The 19,895-nt window shown below is 34.6% G+C and overlaps 1 long non-coding RNA gene across 8 annotated transcripts; it reads right to left on the bottom strand.

Moving 5' to 3' along the window:
* Positions 1–293: 293 nt before the first annotated feature.
* Positions 294–10,511, bottom strand: LOC115976780. 8 transcript variants are annotated; one of them, XR_004088380.1, is made up of 6 exons: positions 10,331–10,511; positions 8,397–8,497; positions 8,048–8,266; positions 1,870–1,923; positions 765–927; positions 294–667 (listed from the first exon to the last, which is right to left on the bottom strand). It is a non-coding gene; the product is annotated as an uncharacterized LOC115976780 (long non-coding RNA). The 8 variants fall into 8 exon arrangements; XR_004088379.1 differs by lacking the exon at positions 8,397–8,497; XR_004088381.1 differs by lacking the exon at positions 8,397–8,497 and having other exon boundaries at positions 8,048–8,257.
* Positions 10,512–19,895: the final 9,384 nt, after the last annotated feature.

The raw sequence follows: 19,895 nt of genomic DNA, 5'->3' as shown, positions 1-19,895 counted from the left end.
TGGCACATTGTCACTGTCTTCTCCATAAGAGCTCTAATCAATTTTGCAATCAGACTTTTGCAAACCAAGAACTGAGAGTAATTTGGTAGATAGAACCATAGAACATGAAAATACATGTTCTTCTCACTAAGACACAAATAGCTTAATTAACTTTATAACTAATCAACAACAGCAGGGTGTGGAAATTTTTACCAAAAAAAAAAAAAAAGAGTACCTATCTATCTGGTAGGAAGAAAGTTACATAGATCCAAATTATGTATCTAACCATAAAGCAACAACAACATGAGAATCTAGCTCAAAGTATTAATCTTAACCAAATATTGATATCACAATTCACAACAAAATTTAAAAGAAATCTGTAAATAGCATAGTACGTGCATAAACAATTGGGTGCCACACATCCAATCCAAAGTTCAGTTTAAGCATTTCTTCAAACATTGGTGTTCCAATAATAATCTGCCAGAATTGAAAACCCAAAAGGAAAAAAAATTTAAAAAAAGTGAAACATTGGTGTTCCAATACCAAAGAGAGAGGGAGAAAGATTAGGTACTGTTGTCCATGATGTACCTTTCTCCATATTCATCTGGCCAATCTGATTGCTAAAGAGGACAATGTCGACGTTGTTGAAGCTCTTTGTGATGAGCTCTTCAATTGTGTACTCGTGGCACTGCAAGGTTGAAAGATAAGTGGAATGAAAAAATTAAAAACAAAACTAAAAGATACAAGGAGACCATATCATTTAGCTCAAAATCTTTAGTTCATACCCGGTGTTTTGTGAGTTCATTTGAACAATGGTGTGGTTGTTAACAACATAGCAAAAGATTGATTCATAATCTATGTCCATTGCATCTTTGGTTGTCCCCATATACCCAAAACTGCTATTGAACTTCTATCTTAGAAGACCCACAATATCAAACCTCCCCCAAGCTGCCAATGACTAAGATACATCAGTGAATACTATTTAATCTACAATATATTAAACACAAACTGATATTATATTAATAGAAAAGGATGAAAAAGAAAGTTAGGAATATGTGTTCATAACACCCAAATGAACTCACTGAAAGTTGTTCAAACACAAACCCAACAGAAAGAACGACCTAATATGCAAACCCATGACCCACATCTACATATGCAAACATATTACTTCAGAATATTTAGAATTGAAGTTTATTTGAGTTGAGGTCAGAAACAATAACAAATCTTATGAAATTCGCAGGTTTAGCTATGAACAATTTGAGTCCCATATTGTTATTTGTAATGATTTTAAAAAAGCAAAAGCTAGTTTATCCACCATTCTAAAACTTCAATAAAAACGATTTTTGTAATGGGTTTAAAAAAAACAACTATTTTAACAGATTTAGGTATTTAATTGTAATTTACAAATAACATCAATTTTTGTTAGGTTTCTGCAACTGGAAAATATAGCCCATCATTGGCAGTAACTCAATTAAATACACTTTCCAACCTCAATCCTAAATCTAAAATAAAAGAAAGCCAACAAATTCAAACTATTATAAGTCTGAATTAAAAGCAATGAACACAGAGCTGAAGTCTAGAACCACATATTTACTACACTCTTGACAAAGTGACCCTCCTCAGCCAAACAAAAAATCTTAAATGTTTACATCTCAGCACCAACAAACCAAACAAAGAAAAATATTAAATGTTTCTTATTCATATTTCTGAGATCAAAGATTTATAAACCCATCAAAATTCCTGTCATGCATGGGCTAGAACACAATTTCAAAAAAATCATACACTCGAAACTGGTCCTTGCAGTAATAAAAATCTGATAGTGAAAGAACATTAGAAAATTCTATATTGGTAAGGGAAAATTCCTAAAATTAAAGTAAAAATATCACTAACCATTCTTTAAAGAGACAAAGCTCAAGTAGAATTTGATCTTCTATGGTTCTCCCCCTGAGTTCAAGAAAAAATAATAGAGAGGAAAGATCAAAATAAATATATAATGAGCTTTAAGTCTGCAAAGGGATTGAAGCCTTCTCTCCAATCATAAACTATTAAGCTTAAAATGCTTTTTGAAACTGAAAACACTGGCAAATTTGACACTAAAGTTTGACATCTAGTGCTAAATTTTGAGAAGCCGCCACCACAACTAATCCTAATGATTTTTAAGGATTCTGCAAAGGGATAGTAGCCTGCTCTCCAATGATAAACTATTAAGCTTAAAATGCTTTCTGAAACTAAAAACATAGCCATTTCCATGGAGATCCCATATAAGGACAACCAAGCAATGAGTTGCAAACAAAAGCAAGATCTACATCATATTAGAACAGCACCTTCCCACAATAAAATAATTCATGACAGCTAAAAATTGAAACAAAAAGAGACATTTTGTTGAGTATGCTTCAAACAAAACAAAGATGGAGACTATTTCAAAGCAATATTGGGTCCTTTCTGCAAGAATTTAATGCAAAGTCAACCGTACAATTCATGAGTTGCCCGTTAATGGAAACTGAGACAGTGCCTTAAAGAGGACACCTAGTTGTCTTCTTAGCCAAACACAGCTCTGAGTACAAAAAATCCAATCCAGCAGTAGATATAAATATAAATAGAAAAGACAAACAACTGATACAACAAACAAACATAATCCAGAACCAGAACAAACAGAACCCACTTGAAATTAATTAGGCACAGTTTGGATGCCAAGAAACCAGACAAAAATTGATATTTTAAATTCTTTTAATATCATATTCAATTGTATTCTGGTTTCCTCAACTAAGTTAAACAATATCCCCCACCCCCAACCACCCAAAAAAAGACGAAAACTTTACCATCAATAAAACTAAATTTTCTTTCTTTTCCACATTTTCTCAGTGACCAAACAGAATATAAAGGCATATAAAGTCCAAAAACAAATCTGATAACGAATATACAGAAACCACAACATTAAAGAAAAAAAAAAAAAAAAAAAAAAAAGGAAATACACTTTGTGGTTTCACAAATCCATCAATGCCGCACCATTGCAATCGATTTTGAAGATGAATTCAGCCATGGTACCCACGAGGTGATGGCTAGTGGGGTCTGTTGGGGTTTTTTAAAATATTTATTTTCGGTTACTACCGGCGGTGGTGATGGCAGCTGATGACGGTCGGTGAAATCTTTCTAGCGGTGCCGGCGAAGGACGTTAGTTGTGACCGGTAATAAAGGACTGGTGATGGGGGCTATTAAGACCAAAACCCATATCGGGGAGAAAAAAAGAAAATAGATCGGCCGACTCCATTGGCAATGCGAACTGAGAGTAGAATCTGAGAAGAACCACAGGTTGTGAGAGAGAAGAACTGATGGTGAGAGAAGGGGATAAACAGTCGTGAGTGAGAGATGGGTGGTGCTGGAGGAGGTGGAGGCGTTGAGTTGTGGGAGAAGATGGTCTGGGTTGTGGAGAGAACTGAGAGCGAAGAGGGGAAGAGTTACATCATTGAAATAGAATTCCAATTTTGCGTATTAAATTATTTATTTTTAAAGAGTTTAATTTTTTAATTTTAGAATTAAACGTGTGACTATGTCATAAATATTCATTCAAATGAGTTATTAATAGCCTGTTTAGAAGTTTAAAAAGAAAGGAAATTAGTGGGGAGAAGAGTAGTGGAGATGTTTTTAAAATTAGTAAGGGGAAGAGAGTAATTAGCCCTTTCTCTTGTTTGGATGTTTTAAAAATTAGAATGAAGATAAAGAGGTGAGGAAATGATTTAAATAGACAAATTTACTCCTATTTGAAAACAAACTTGCAACATTGGTCTATAATTAATTTATCAGTTTTGTAAAGTCTTGAACCTGATTATCATTCGTCCAAATCTTAGAATATGTTAGTGAATTTTTTTTTTTGGGAGAAGCATAAATAAAATTAAAAAAAAAATAAAACAAAATAAAACGGAGTTGATGGGGAGAGTGATGAACACCAGCGATCCTAGCCTCCGACGTTGTGGCGAGGAGAATTTGTGGTAGAGCTCATAGTGGATGTGTTCTCTTCTACCTCCGTTGTCCAAAGAGATGAAGCCGCCGGCACCGAAGGGTTTGGAGGAGTTGAAGCTGAGAAAGCTAAACAAAAATGAGATTCAAATTTTTTTTTTTTCATTCACCTTAAATTTTCTCAGGAAACAAACAAAGGTTATTTATATAATAGTTTGTAATTTTGTTAATTTAGAAAGGATAAATTGGGAATTCATTTGGTCAATAATTTATTTATCCTACTCTCCCTCCAAATCTTTCCAATTTGGGAGAATTAAAAATGAGGGGTTAGAGATAGTTGAAACCCCTCTAAACCCTCCCCCTCCTTCCTTAAAAAACTTCCAAACAAGTAATTGAATTACTCTCCTTCCCTTTACTTTACTCCCCCTCCTCTTTTAAACATCCAAACATGCCATAAGTTCAAAAACCAAAGAAACTAGAATAAATGAATCATAAAAAAAAAAATGCTTCACAATAATTTTAAAAAATAGACAATTTACATTTTATACCTAATAATATTTTTACAAAATATTTTAAAGAGTTAACAAAATATAAAAATGACTACCAATAATATTAAATTATATATATAAATTATATTATGCATTTTATTGTATATCTTTAAGTATATTCATGCATATGTATGAGGTTACAAACTAGTATATTTAATAGAAAAAAATAAATTAGATTTAAAATTTTTTTTTAAAAAATGCTAACATGTAAATTGTGCAGAGATCAATTAAAAGTCAAATGTTTTGATTTTATATATACTAGCATTTAACTCGCGCAATGCACGGAAACATTATACATATTTAAAATACCATCAACTTGACATAGCAATACAGTAAAATGCATTAAAATTAATCGGGGTAATGTAGTACATCCATTCATTTTATAGAACAATTAAATTTTGTATCTCAATTATAGCTATACCATCTAAAGAACAATAATATTTACAACATTAATTTATTTATTTACAATATAACAATGGACAGTATAAGGAAAAAAAAAAGATTAAAAGTAAATTAATTTTAAATTTTAAAATTAAAAATTAAAAACAATCGTATAAAAAAACGTAAGCAATGATCTTAGTATGGTCTGCAGACTTGTGGAAAAGGGGTATTTGATTCAAACCTAATCTACAGTGTATATTGTGGGTTCTTGGTCCATGATAGGCAATATTGGCATGCAAATCTACAAAATCACCTCCACAAAAACAGAAAAGGAGAGAGTTTAAAATGAATCATTATGTAGTAATCATAACTATTCTGTTTAGATGGAGAAGAATTTTAAATGCAGTTAACCACCTACTTCAAGTCTATAAAAATTACAAAATCATTAATGTGCACAATACAAAACAAACATCAACCGATTAATTTGATCTATTTGTAATAAAAATAGAATGAAGTATTTACATCTATACAATGCTCTACTTACATCTAGAACAACATTAACATTTTGTTCATAGCGTTTATTTATTTGTAGCATGGGTTCTTGGTTTATGATAGGTAATGTGGGCATGTAAGATATACTTAGGTTCAGGCAAATCTGCAAAATCACCTACACAAACACCAAAAGAGAAAAAAGAAAAGAAGAAAAAAAGAGAGTTTAAAATGAATGTTTGTGTGGTAATCATATTTGTTCAATTTGGATGGAGACGAATTCTAATTGCAGGTCTGGTCCCCTCCTCCTTTGAGTCTGTAAAATTTACAAAATAATAGATGCAATTCAAGCAAACACCAACTGATTTGATTTGTCTGTGATAAAATTAGAAGGAAGAATATATGTTGAGATTATGCTATTCCTTTTTATTTATTTCAAAGATTAACGACTTTCCTAATACTTGAACAACTTAGACTTTTAAAAAGAAAAAAAGTGAGGACCAACCACAACAGATTATCAGCTGTCCTTAGTTTTTGAAAAGTTGGTCATCTCTTACAAATGTTTTCATTTTGAATTTCTTTTTTTTTTTGATAAATAATGTAAGAATATTATTAATAATAAAAAGATTGCCAAGCCGAGTACATTGGGGATGTACTATGGGGGCACAAATCAAGAAACAAAAGAACAATGATCAAGAAAAATAGAAAAGGAAGAACAAGATAAATGAGAAAAAACCTCACTCCATTCAAAGAGAGTGTTTAAGAAAAAAGACTTAATCTCCAGCAACGAGCGCTCACAACCCTCAAAGCTTCTAGCATTCCTTTCACGCCAAATGCACTAAATCAAGCAGTGAGGCACTAATTTCCAAACATCAATGTGACGATATCGCGCAAACTTTCCTTGCCAAGCCTCAAACAACTCAATAACAGTATGAGGCATAACCCATTGAATACCAAACAAGTAGAAAACCAAAGACCACAACTCCCAAGCTATGGAGCAATGAAGTAGAAGATGATCCACCGACTCCCCACACCTCTTACACATATAGCAGCAGTCAAGCACTATCACTCGTTTTTTATGAAGGTTGTCTGTTGTTAAGATCTTACCTAAGGAAGCAGACCAAAAAAAGAAAGCTATCCTTGGAGGAACCTTCAATTGCCATATCATTTTCCATGGAAAGCAAACAAGATTAGGAGGGTAAAAGGAGCTATAATAACCTCTAACCTCAAAACCTCTACTCCTTGCAGGTTTCTAACAAACCTTATTTGGGCCAAACCCCCGCACTGATGAAGAATAGACCAACCCCATAAACCAGTCAAAGGCTTCTTCTTCCCAATCTTGTGGTGGATGACGAAATTGCACATTCTAGTGAAACCTCCCAACAGACCAACCCATAACTTTAGCCACCGAGGAATCCTTTGACCTACTAAGACAGTAAAGCTCCGAAAAGGCCTCTTGGAGAGTACAATCCCCACACCACACATGCTTCCAAAATTTCACTCTAGTACCATCCCCCACATCATAAACAAGGAGTTTAGAGAAATTCAACCAGCCACTTCTAATGTATCTCCACAAGCTAACCCCATAAAGAGTTGTCACCTTTTTCGTACACCAACCACCCCAAATGTTCCCATATTTTGCCTCTATAACCATCCTCCATAAAGCTTCAATCACCGTGCCATACCTCCACAACCATTTACCTAACAAGGTAGAATTAAAGTTTCCCAACCGTCTTATACCCAACCCCCCAACCTAAAAAGGCCTACAAACCTTGGCCCAATTAACTAAATGAATTTTAGGTTCACCACCAATCCCATTCCACAAAAAATCTGAACTTCAAATGTTTTCCTTGTTCATGGCAGTCGGTTGTTATTTGTCTAATACCATTTTGCACTCCAATTTTCTTCGATTGGACAAAGACGCAAAGAAAATGATAAGATGGAAAGAATGACATTAACATATTGAGATGTAAGCAGGATCTACCTAAAAAACCCCTAACCATAACTACAATTAAGCAAAAAATTTAGGTTAAAATTACAACTGAGTTCAAAACTAGAATCACAAATATTACGTCATTTGAATTTCATGTTGATATAAATCTTAGGATATTCGGAATATCCTCTGACAAAACCGAAAATTTAATGAAAAATATGGTATAAATAAACTAAAACAAAAATCCTCCAACAATTATAAAACCATAACCTAAATATAGAATATTAAATCTCTCATAATCTAAAAGAAAACAAAAAATAAAGTAAATAACAAGGGGGTGAAATGAAAGGAAATTGTTTCACAGGTTTAGCACGAAACAGATTGCCAATCTAATTTTAAGAATGGAATAAATTTTAAAAAACTATAAAACCGAGCACGTAAACAATCAAATCAATAGTTAAAAATATCTTAAGAAATAAATCTCTATCAAAACGTAAAAGTAAATAACATTATACTTTCAAATTTCACAGTTTTAACAAAGCGACAAATCCTTCAGATTTTTCAAACAGAACCACTTAGGAGAAACAAATGTAGTCAAATGTATTCAGTGTATCAATAGGATCAAGTTTCCAAATCAAAGAAACAGATGATGGAACCACTCAGGTTTATAAAAAAAAAAAAATTAATATATTAGAAAATTATAGCTTCTTCTAAACTATTTATTTATAACCAATTCAGATGCGAGCATAACGATTAGTATTACCTAGGTATAGTCTTCTCGTTCTTCTTCTAGCCATCCTTTAGAACCTTATCTCGGATCTAGTGTGGCGCCAACATATTTGAGTCACCAATCTCTTTCAAATTAGAACAGATTTTAGTTCCCTTGTCCAATACAGCGAACTTGGAATGAGTTTTTTGCTTCCTAGATCTTCTAGTAACCTTTGTTGGACATGTTTTGATTCCCTCATCTACTCTTTGGTATCTAGGCATATTGAAAAATTAATAATAGATAACAGGAAAAAATACTCAATATCAAAGCATCATAAAGAAGGGGGTGGGAAATAACTGCATCAAGCATTTAAAAAGAAAAAAATCTAAACGTCTAAATCCACCTTTGCATTTGTGTTTAACCATTGTCATTCCACAGTTGCCAAATTGCAATGAAATTTTCAATGTTAGATGTGAAATCAATGTCGATGGAAATTTGGAAGCCCTACCAAAAGGTAAGCATAAACAAAGAAACCAAGATTTTGAATCAGAAATTTAACAAAAACCAAATGATCAAAGATACCCGTTGACAAAAAAAAAAAAAAAAGATTTAATAATAATAATCACAGATCAGAATTTGGATTTCCAAAAGACACGAATTCAAAAGAACCATTCCCGAAAATACTCTCTGCTTCCTATGCTAATAGGAAATACCTGCTAACTTGCTGTTACATTAAGTGGAATAACGTGTTTTTTCACATGTGGTATAAGTTTAAGTGGGTATTTATCCTATGTGGCATAACATGAGACATTTTAATAAACCATCAACTTAATTGTTAGTATTATAACAGGGGGGCATTATTGAAATAATTTGGTTCCTTCCCTTTATATCTACAACTCTATATCTTTCACTTTTAAAAATTTTGAAATATGCAGCAAAAACATGCATGTGCAGAATTTGGGTAGAAGTAAAAAAAAAAAAAGCTTGTCATGTCGAATGCTCATAGGACCAAGACTAAACAGGTTTAAAATGTAAATTCCATGTTTAGCAAGCATTTGATTGTAATTTAAGCAGTTTTTTTTTTATTTTTTTTTATTTTTTAGTGAGAGGCTTTCAAACGTTGTAGCAGTAAAAGTTAAAATTTTAAGATTACTGAAACGATGTATCATGCGGGTCTTTTAACTTAAAGCTGTAAATAATCTGCATAACAATAATCATGAACATATATAAAACTGATTTAGGAGTAACTAGTAAGCATTGTTTTAAGAAAATAACTCACTCAGAAAAGATGGATTGTGGATAGGAATTTCAAAGACATTTCCTAAAGACATCCTCTCTCAATAGAAGCTTAAATATGAAAATATTTAACCAAAAGACTAACATGTGCAAGAAAATCAAATGGCATTCAAGATGATTAGTGTTAGACTTCTATAAGATTAACAGAATGCAACGTCCGCATCTAAGAATTGAATAATACCTAAGATTGGCACACACATGGCACAATAAAAAACACACATACACAGGAGAAAAAACCAATAGATCATTTACTCAAAAAAACTCAAATGTCAAACACTTAAAAGCAACAAAAGAAACACCACAAATTTATGCATAAATCCATGCCTATATAACTTTTTAATCATCCAAATGCAGCAATATTTGAAGCAATTTTAAGGATTTTTTCCTCCTCTCAGTGGCTCCCATTCATCTTTTTTTTTTTTTTTTTTTTTTTTTTTTTTTTTTTTTTTGTCTTTTCAAATCTATTAATCGTTCTGCAACATGAAAATCACAATCAATACGTATACATCTCATCAAGCACAAATAATGTATTTGTTAATGTTCTACTTGTCAATTGAAAACAGTCCAAAGTTTACTACCAACAACGTAGGAGTTATAGCCATAACTGGAGACAATGCTAACTTCCCTAAATATATGTATCTTTGCCTAAAAAAGTTTGTAATTCCACACCAAAAAAAAAAAAAAATCTAGGTAATCTTAGACTTAGACTACAAAAATCTAATTCCATCCAAACCAAGAAAAGAAGAAAAATTGTACTTCATCCAAAAACGTTTTCTTTAAAGAACATTATACTTTCAGATTTCAAAATCCAATAATTTCAATCCCCCTTACAAATAACAAAACAGGTAAGAGGGAAAACAAAACTCAACAATTAAAGTGAAATGATTAAGTTTAAAGGATTAGTAACCATTAAAACAGGTAAAATAGAGATTATAATTGGAGACCAAAGCATCCAAAGAAAGAGAATAAACAGCCAGGTTTTAATTCAAATTCGAATACGAAAGAGCACTAGTGAGAAGTTCCAAGAAAATCAGTGCGTACCTTCGGAATACACCGTTGAAGAGAAGGGATGGGGGCAGACAACTAACAGAGCAGAGAAGGGATGGGGTTGAGAATGATTAGTGCAGCAACTAAGATGAAATTGAAACCATGGAGTGAAGGAAATTGCTTTTCGCTGGTCTCTGTTTAGTTCTGTTGATCTCTTTCTCCGCACAGCAGGCTAGTCTTTTGATTGTAATTTAATTAAGCGGTTTATTTTTTATTTATTTATAGTGGGAGGCTTTCAAACGATGTTGTAGTAGTAAAAGTTAAAATTTTAAGATTATCTTGCGGGTGTTTTAATTTAAAGCTGTATACGTGTCAGTTTTTAAAGTAGTCTTTTTTTCTATACGGCAACTCGACCTTAATTGTAAGGAAAGACTTCCATATGATATGATACTAATCACTAACCCATGTCATAATCTATTAAATATGAGAAGTTGTATTATGCCTAATGATAGAACCTACAATATGATATAATTCAGTGCTTAGCACTCTCTGTAATTATGAACTCAAATTCATTATTTCAAACTTTCAATACCATTATGGTTTTACATGCAGCAGCTGCTCTGGATATGGCAACATTTCCTTAAAAAATAGCAACTAACATAAGCATTTAACAAAGGGAAGGAAATCCTAAATGACAACTCTTCCTAGAAGATTTGCCAACTTATGCAAGGTGTTTGGAGCAATCATAATCGATGATGAGATCTACATCTCTATTCTGGTTGCACCCATAAGAAATCTAGGTTGAATCTTGTGAAAGCCATAAAAACTTATAGGTAAAATGCCACACATAGTTTGCTCTATTATTGAGATTCGAAGGTCTAGTACATTATCCTATGAAATGCTTCCATATTCTCTTTAAATTTGTATTTGCCCTAAGCTCCACCAGCATAAAAATCATAATGCTTTTTTTGGAAGGACTTCCCTACCCAATTATTGGAATTCTTTCACATTAATTGCCCTACTAGATGTTTGTGCTTCAAGTGGAGTGTGTTGACTTTGCTTAATTATAATATTCACTTTCAGCCATTGCACTAAAATCCACAAATAGTCCTTCTTGTCGTCTTTGAACTTTGAGTGCTGATACATGTCTTATTTAGAAAGGTACAAAAGAATTAAGATCATGCCTAGTAGAACTTTGGAGGACGCCTCTTAGAGCAATGCCACTTGAAAAAGATGTTTTATTTTCATGAATATCATTACTTAAAAATTTATAATAATAATAAAATTAAAAAAAAAAAAAAAAAAAAAAAAACAAACAAACAAACAGTTTCTTAAATTTAATGGTATGTGATATACACTTGCCTCAAATCCTCAAGTCTTAGTCCAAGCCTTCTTTTCAGTTTGGCTTAGGCATTTTGTCAAACATTTTGAGGGTGATGAAATTGGCCGCTCTTTACATGCAATGAAGAACTACCAAAAAATACTAATTTCCTTTCATTCTTCCTAACTTTTGAAAAAGATTTTCTACCATTCATGTTTTCTACATCCCTTGTTTAGTGCTAAATTTGCTGTAAGTTCTCTGTCTACCACCATTTGTGCATACTATATTTACATTTTGAGAAGAGTAATTGAAAGGATTGGGCATAGATTTGAAGGCCGGTCTTGGGTTTTGATCCTAGTGGATGTGATGCAGAGAAAATTGTCCATGTTTGGTGAGAATATTGCAAATTGAAGAATAGAAACAATGACAAAACTCAAAAGATATGATCTTTATAGATGGATAGAGTTGAATATGAAAAATAGCAAGCCAAAAACTACAGTCCCCCCCAAAGCAACCCAAAGTAATCAAACTTCGAATCCAAATTTGAGTTTAATAATGATAAGTTAAACTGTGCAGTAATTTATTTTTTCTTTTTTAAGGGAAGAATCATTATCTTTGTCATCGTCGACAAAAGAAGGGAATAAATAGAGAGTGAGAGAAGAGGAGGACTTAGAGAAAGAAGGTTAGTAGACCGAAGTTCAAAGATGAGAAGAAAGAACATGAAAAATTAATTATCAAGTAATCGACAACTTAAAATAAGCATTAAAAAATTGGTGTTGATGTGTAAAATTGTGAAGCTAGCAACCAAAAGTCAAAAGCTTCAGTTATATATATATATATATATATATATATATATATTGATGGTGAACCAAAAATTGAACTATCTCCAGTTTGTCTATAGTATCATCCAAGATCAGAAAGGTTGTTCCAATACAAGAAGGTCGTTCAAGTACAAGAAGGTCGTCCAGCATGGAATCACCTAGACGACCTCCCAACACTTAGAAATTCTTAGAGAAAATCACTATCCAAAAGCTTACGATTTGGACCACATTCTACTATTTTGAAGTATGAGCAAAATCCTTAATTATCGCTCTAACTTCCCACTAAGTTCTTAACTTCTGATAGTAGCTGTGGAAGTTAAGTTTAAACCTTCTAACTTCCATCCACATTGAGGAAGTTACTAAACAAGTAACCACTCCAAAGCTCATTGTAAAAGGACTTAGCCCTATCAAATTAAGTTAAGTTTTCACCACTCCTAAAGTTCCAATTCTTGAGTTCTAAAGAGAAAACTAACTTAAGCATTGAAGGATTCTTGACCGATTCACCCCGGTCACCTTTGATCTTGTGCTTCTTTCTTTTCAGGCATTCCAAACGACCACAAGCCTATTAAAGCCTGGAGCATTCAGCCTACTGATTTTCTATGCATCATCAATTGGCGCCATTTGTGGGAAGGTTAAATTTGTGTTTTGTAATTTATCTTTCTTTGACAAAAGGTTGTATGGTTCGAACAAGGTCAATGACCACTAGTCCAAGCCACTAGGAGAGTGGAAACACTTCTAGCCACCCCAATCGTGCTCACCAGTTTGCACTTATTGTGCAACTGCCTTTTGTCCAATATATGCAGTCTATGGCAGCCGCCATGACAGAGCTAACCCGTCAAAATCAGGAGTTAACTCGGGAGATCAATCAAAGAAGGCAACATCATGAACGATGTGTGGAAGGGCAAGCTCAAAGACAAGAAATTAGAGAAAGAGAAAATGTTGAGCGCGAGAATCACTTAAGGGGTATCGCTTCACGTAGGGTGTCACACTTGGAAAATGAGATGGATCAAATGAGGAGAGCCATGAACGAGATGAAGGAAAATATGAGAAGGACGAATCATGTAGATGATTTAGTTCATCGGACTGATTCTCCTTTCATAACGTCCATAAATAGTCATCCCCTGGCTTCTAAGTTCAAGATGCCTGCGTTGGACTCGTATGATGGAACATGTGACCCATGTGATCACATTGCTACCTTCACGACCAGTACCTTCAAGAGGTTCCGGATGAGATAATGTGTAGGGTTTTCCCAACTACCCTTAAGGGACCAGCACGAGTGTGGTTTAGTAAGGTACCTCCAAACACCGTTAATTCTTTTGAGAAGTTGAGTAAGTTGTTCATCAATAACTTCATTGGAGGTCAAAGGCATAAGTGCTTCTCGTCCAGCCTGCTGACTATAGAGCAACGAAATAATGAAAGTTTGCGGTCTTTGATCACCCACTTCAACAAGGAAGCCTTGATGGTGGATGAGATGGATGATAAGTTGCTGTTAGCAGCCTTCCACAATGGAGTTAGTTCATATTTATTTATCCACAAGCTCTATGATCAAGAACCACAGACCATGGTTGAACTCGTCCATTCAGCCCAAAATTTCATGAATGCAGAAGATGCGATCATTGCTAAGAAGAGGAAGAGAGCAGAGTGAATGAAAGCGGAGCTCCCATATCATTCTGAATAAGGCCCTCGTCCAAAGAATGCCTAGACGGGAGAGAAGAAGGATAGAGACAACAGGAAGGCAGGTTCGTCTTCAGGACGAAGTCAGCATTACACACCCTTGAATGTTCCACTTGATCAAGTGCTGATGCAGATCAAGGATGACCTATCCTTGAAGTGGCCAGAGAAGATGAAGGGTCCTAATAAGCACTATAAGAACAAATATTGCCACTTCCATAGAGATCACGGGCATGACACGGATGAATGCTATGATTTGAAGTAGCAGATTGAGAATCTTATTAGGCAAGGAAAGTTGAGGAATTTTCTTGGATGAGATCATAAGGACAAGAAGCTGAAAGGGAAGATAGAAGAGCTATCGCAGCCCCCACTTAGAGAAATAAGAGTTATTGTAGGAGGAACTTCAACAGGACGATTTTCCAAGTCAAGGAAGACCTACTTGAAGGTGGTGCAAAGTGTCCAACTCTCTGGACGACCACCAAGGACTGAGGGGGTAGACGAGCAGGTTGTCACCTTCACGGACGAGGATGCTGGAAGGGTCCATCATCCACATAATGATGCAATAGTCATAATCTTACTCATTGTAGACTACACGACTAGAAGGGTGCTGATAGACAATGGGAGTTCAGCAAATATCCTATATTATCCCGCCTTCCAGCAGATGAGGCTTGGAAGATATCAACTTCGTCTAGTGAACACACCTTTAGTTGGATTTGGAAGAACAAAGGTACAACTAGTGGGCACTATTACTTTACCCATCGTGGGAGGGGCGTATCCACAACAAATAGATAAAGAAGTGAATTTCCTCATCGTAGATTGTTTGTCTTCTTACAATTCCATCATTGGATGACCAACTCTAAATAATTGGAAGGCAGTGACATTCACCTACCACCTATTTGTCAAGTTTCCAACAAATTATGGAATATGATAAGTGCAAGGAGATCAATTAGCAGCTAGAGAATGCCACTTAGCCATGTTGGCTATGGACAAACATGTATAGACAACGAATATAGAAGAGAGAAGGGTTGCTGCAGAGCCCACTGAAGTATTGGAAGACGTTCCTATGGATGAAAGTAACCCTGAAAGGTTTACTAGAATTGGAACAAGCATGGAAGAGAAGACGAACCAAGACCTCGTCCAGTTCTTAAGGAAGAGCATTGATGTTTTCGCGTGTAGTCATGAAGACATGCTGGGTATTGACCTAAGTGTCATTACCCATCGTCTGAATATGTATCCTTCCTCTAAGCTTGTCCGTTAGAAGAAGAAGGTCTTTGCTCCTGAACGAGATAATGCTATCAAGGAAAATGTCCAAAAGTTAACCACAACATAGTTTATTTGGGAAGTTTATTACCCAGATTAGTTAGCTAATGTAGTGATGGTCAAGAAGGCTAATGGTAAATGGAGGATGTGTGTAGATTTCACCAATTTAAACAAGGCTTGCCCCAAGGAGAGCTATCCATTGCCACGTATTGACCAGCTAGTAGACTCAACAGCGGGTCATCAATTGCTAAGTTTCATGGACACCTTCTCAGGTTATAACCAGAAAAGAATGAACGAGGCAAATCAAAAGAAGACATCCTTCATTACTAGTCAAGGCCTATTTTGCTACAAAGTGATGCATTTTGGTTTGAAGAACGCGGGGCCAACCTATCAGAGGTTGGTCAATCATATGTTTTGTCCATAGATAGGACGAAATGTAGAATTGTACATGGATGACATGTTGGTAAAAAGTTTAGGCGAGAAGAAGCAACTGGACAACTTTCAAGAGACTTTTGATACGCTTAGACGATATAACATGAAGTTGAATTCAAGCAAGTGTGCCTTTGGGGTTTTGTCAAGGAAGTTTCTAGGATTATGGTTTCTCGTGAGGGAATTAAAGCAAATCTTGATAAGATCCAAGCAATACTAGACATGGAGCCACCAAGAAACATCAAGGAAGTCCAATCTCTCACTGGACGAGTTGCAGCCCTTAACAGGTTTGTTTCGAAAGCTACTGACAAATGTTTGCCATTTTTCAAGGTTCTCAAAAAGGCGTTTGAATGGACAAACAAGTGTTAGAAGGCCTTCCAAGACCTTAAGACCTATCTTACAACGGCTCCTCTGCTAAGCACGTCTATACGAGGTTAGGAATTGTATTTATACTTAGCAGTATCCCCACATTTAGTAAGTTCGACATTAATTAGAGAAGAAGAGAAGATATAGAAGTCTGTTTATTATACAAGCCGAGCGCTAAGGGGAGCAAAAGGACGATATCCTATGATTGAGAAGCTAGCCTTTGCACTAATAACAGCTTTTAGGAAGTTAAGACATTACTTCCAGGCTTATGTCATCAATGTCTTAATAGATCATCTATTCAAGAAGGTAATGAACAAGTTGGAAGCCACAGGATGACTCATCCAATGGGCTATAAAACTTAGTGAGTTTGATATCAGGTATCAACCAAGAAGTGCGGTAAAGGCTCAAGCTTTGGCAGATTTCATTATAGAATTCACTCTTAATCATGGTGATTTAGACAAGATGGATGAAGCTAAGAAGTGGGTTGTCTATGTAGATGGTTCGTCCACACAATGTGCAGGAGGTATAAGAGTTATACTGAAATCTCTGGAAAGGGATAAGTTAAAATATGCGGCTCGTTTATAGTACCAAACAACCAACAATGAAGTTGAATATGAAGCCCTCCTTAAAGGGCTGGAATTGGCCAAGTCCTTAGGGGCAAAGTCAATAGTTGTCCAAGGAGACTCTCAGTTGATCATGGGTAAAGTGAATGGAACATGTGAAACTAAGGAAGAACGGATGCAGAAGTATCTTAGTAAGGTGAAGCAGCTTATTAAGAAGTTTAAGGAAATCGGTTTTCTTCAAGTTCCAAGGGAGGAAAACATGGAAACAGATGCCTTAGTAAAAGGCAGCCTCAGCAGAAGGGTTAGTGGACGAGTATGATGAAGTCTGGTACATGCCAAGCATAGATCTTCCAGAGATGCAATAGATTGAAGGAGAAGAAAACTGGATGACCCTAATAGTGGCTTACCTCAAGGATGGAAGGCTTCTAGAAGAAAGGGATGAAGCCAGAAAGTTAAGAATCAGAGCGGCTAAGTATGTTCTCATAGACAAGGTACTGTATAAAAGAAGCTTCTCTCAGCCTTACCTAAGGTGTTTAGCTCCAAACGAATCAAACTATGTATTGAGGGAGGTTCATGAAGGAGTATGCAGAAACTATTCAAGAGCAAGAGCTCTCGTCCATAAGGTCATTCGTGCAGGTCGTGCGCACCCAAAATGAGAATAACTGGCTGACTCTACCTTGGGCTCACAATCTATTTGTAACGTGAGTTTTGGATTTCCTACACTGGGTGATTCTTGCTTAGAGGCCCAACAACAACTCTCAAACCTTTGTATTCTTTTCCCTACACTCTTATGGCTCTATCACTCTCAGTTCTAAGCACCCCTCAGAACCTTTCAACAACCCCCCACTCTTCCTTTAGCTTCTCATATATATAACCAAGCGTTAGTGGAGGGATTATGATTGCTTTCAGAGTTAGTGCAATAGGAGGTCCAATATCGTTGATTGTAGGTGGGTATTTAGGTGGGAGTGGGATGTGGTGAGAGTGACTTTGGAAATGGTTTCCACTTCAGTAGGTATGCTCGGTAGTGGTAATCCCCGGCACTGCCGAGCAATCGAGAGACAAAACAACCGAGCAATCACTTTCTTGTTACGGAAGCAGATCACCGGATGGGATCCTGGAGGTGTAGCGTGGTACGAATTGATGAAGATCATTTGTTCAATGGGCTTAAAGGTGACTTGAGGCCTGGGCCTAGGGGCAATACAGGCCATATTGTCAGGTTAAAGCCTGAAGCTCGAATGTGTCCGGATATCACAGGGCCGTACATAGGTTATTATTGACCGACTATTCAAGTAGATGTTAAGGCTTATGTTAAGGTGTGTGATCAATGTCAGCGCTTCAACAATATCCATAGGCAACCATCGGAGTACCTCACCCCGATGATGGCCCTATGGCCCTTTGCACAATGGGGATTGGATATTTTGGGTCATTTTCCAATAGGAACTAGGCAGATGAAGTTTTTAGTAGTAGGGATCGATTACTTCACTAAATGGGTGGAAGCTGAACTCTTAACAAAGATTACATAGCAGAATGTCAAGAACTTCGTTTGGAAAAGTATCGTCTGCCGAGAAAGCAAAAAGCTTGGGTAGTTCCCCACTCCGGCTTTGATATCATGTTAAATTACCGATTGTCTAGAAAGCAAAAAGCTTGGGTAGTTCCCCACTCCTGCTTTGATACCATATTAAATTATCGATTATCTAGAAACCTTGGGTTGTTCCACCCTTGTTTCCTCCACTTTTGCTCTGATGCTATGTTAAATTACTGATTGTCCAAAAACCCTCTACTGCCTATAGGTTGAAGAAGCATAATTACATAAGTGACTATTGAGACTTCAAGTGACATCAAACAAAAAGAATGTTCTTACAAGAATCAAAAGCTTGGGGATGGTCACCTAAACTCCATATCATGGGAAAATGTTTCTTTCCAAACTAATTTAGAGAGAAACCTCTCAAATTCCTCTTATATCTTTTTATTGGATGTAAATTTTAAAAATTTAACCATTGGATTGCGTGTTTTTATTTTATCCTTCATGTTTGTAAAATTTCAAGAATATCAAAGATATATGTTGTCAATAGAATGTTTATATTAAAGAGGTTAGTGTAATTGATTGTGAGAAGTAATAATAAATAATTATGACACTTTGAAAAAGTAATTAAGTAAAAAACTATAATAATAATAATAATAAAATAATAATAATAGTAATAACAATTATTATAATAATTTTTATTATTATTATTATTTTATACAAGATAGAAATTTTATTATAACTTAATCTATGTGTATATGTGTATGAAACTCCCTTCTGGAGACTTGAACCCCGACCTTGGCCTCCAATACCTAACAAACATTTATACTTGTGAAGTGACCATCGTACCAAGGGTGTCCAATGGTAAACTATTATTATTATTAAGAAGGTGAAACCATTAATATGAAAGAAATTTCTATATATATTTTGACATTTTTGGTAATTTACACCTCAAACCATAATTTTGATAAGTGCTAGCAAAATACTCAGCTTTTATTAATTAAGCACTTTTTAATATTTTTAGCAAATACAAAAACGTAACTTTCATATTGCACTTTTTATAACTGCCATTTTCAGTGTGATGGTAAATTATTATTATTATTATTATTAAGAAGGTGAAACCATTAATATGAGAGAAATATATATATTTTGTCATTTTTGGTAATTTACACCTCAAATCATAATTTTGATAAGTACTAGCGAAACACTCGACTTTTATTAATTAAGCACTTTTTAATATTTTTAGCAAATACAAAAACGTAATTTTCATATGAGAGATGCTATGTCTACAACATTTTTACAACAAATCACAGGTGGGTAGTTGTTATTGGTTCAAATTTAAAACTAACATTAAGATTATTTTTTTACCTTAACAATAATAATCAGTAACAAATTGCTACTTAGGTTTATTGTAAAAATGTTGTAGATATATTATTTCTCTTTTCATATTGCACTTTTTATAACTGCCATTTTCAATGTGATGGTAAATTATTATTAAGAAGGTGAAACCATTAATATGAAAGAAATTTATATATATATTTTGATATTTTTGGTAATTTACACTTCAAACCATAATTTTGATAAGTACTAGCAAAACATTCGACTTTTATTAGGATAAAAATGACCAACAATTTATAACATAAAATAGCTGTGTTTTGTCAAAAAA

This window comes from Quercus lobata, chromosome 2 (assembly GCF_001633185.2).
Source record: "Quercus lobata isolate SW786 chromosome 2, ValleyOak3.0 Primary Assembly, whole genome shotgun sequence".
NCBI classification, from domain to species: Eukaryota; Viridiplantae; Streptophyta; class Magnoliopsida; order Fagales; family Fagaceae; genus Quercus; species Quercus lobata.
The sequence above is the reverse complement of the archived record's forward strand: the minus strand, read 5'-3'. Positions and strand labels throughout refer to the sequence as shown.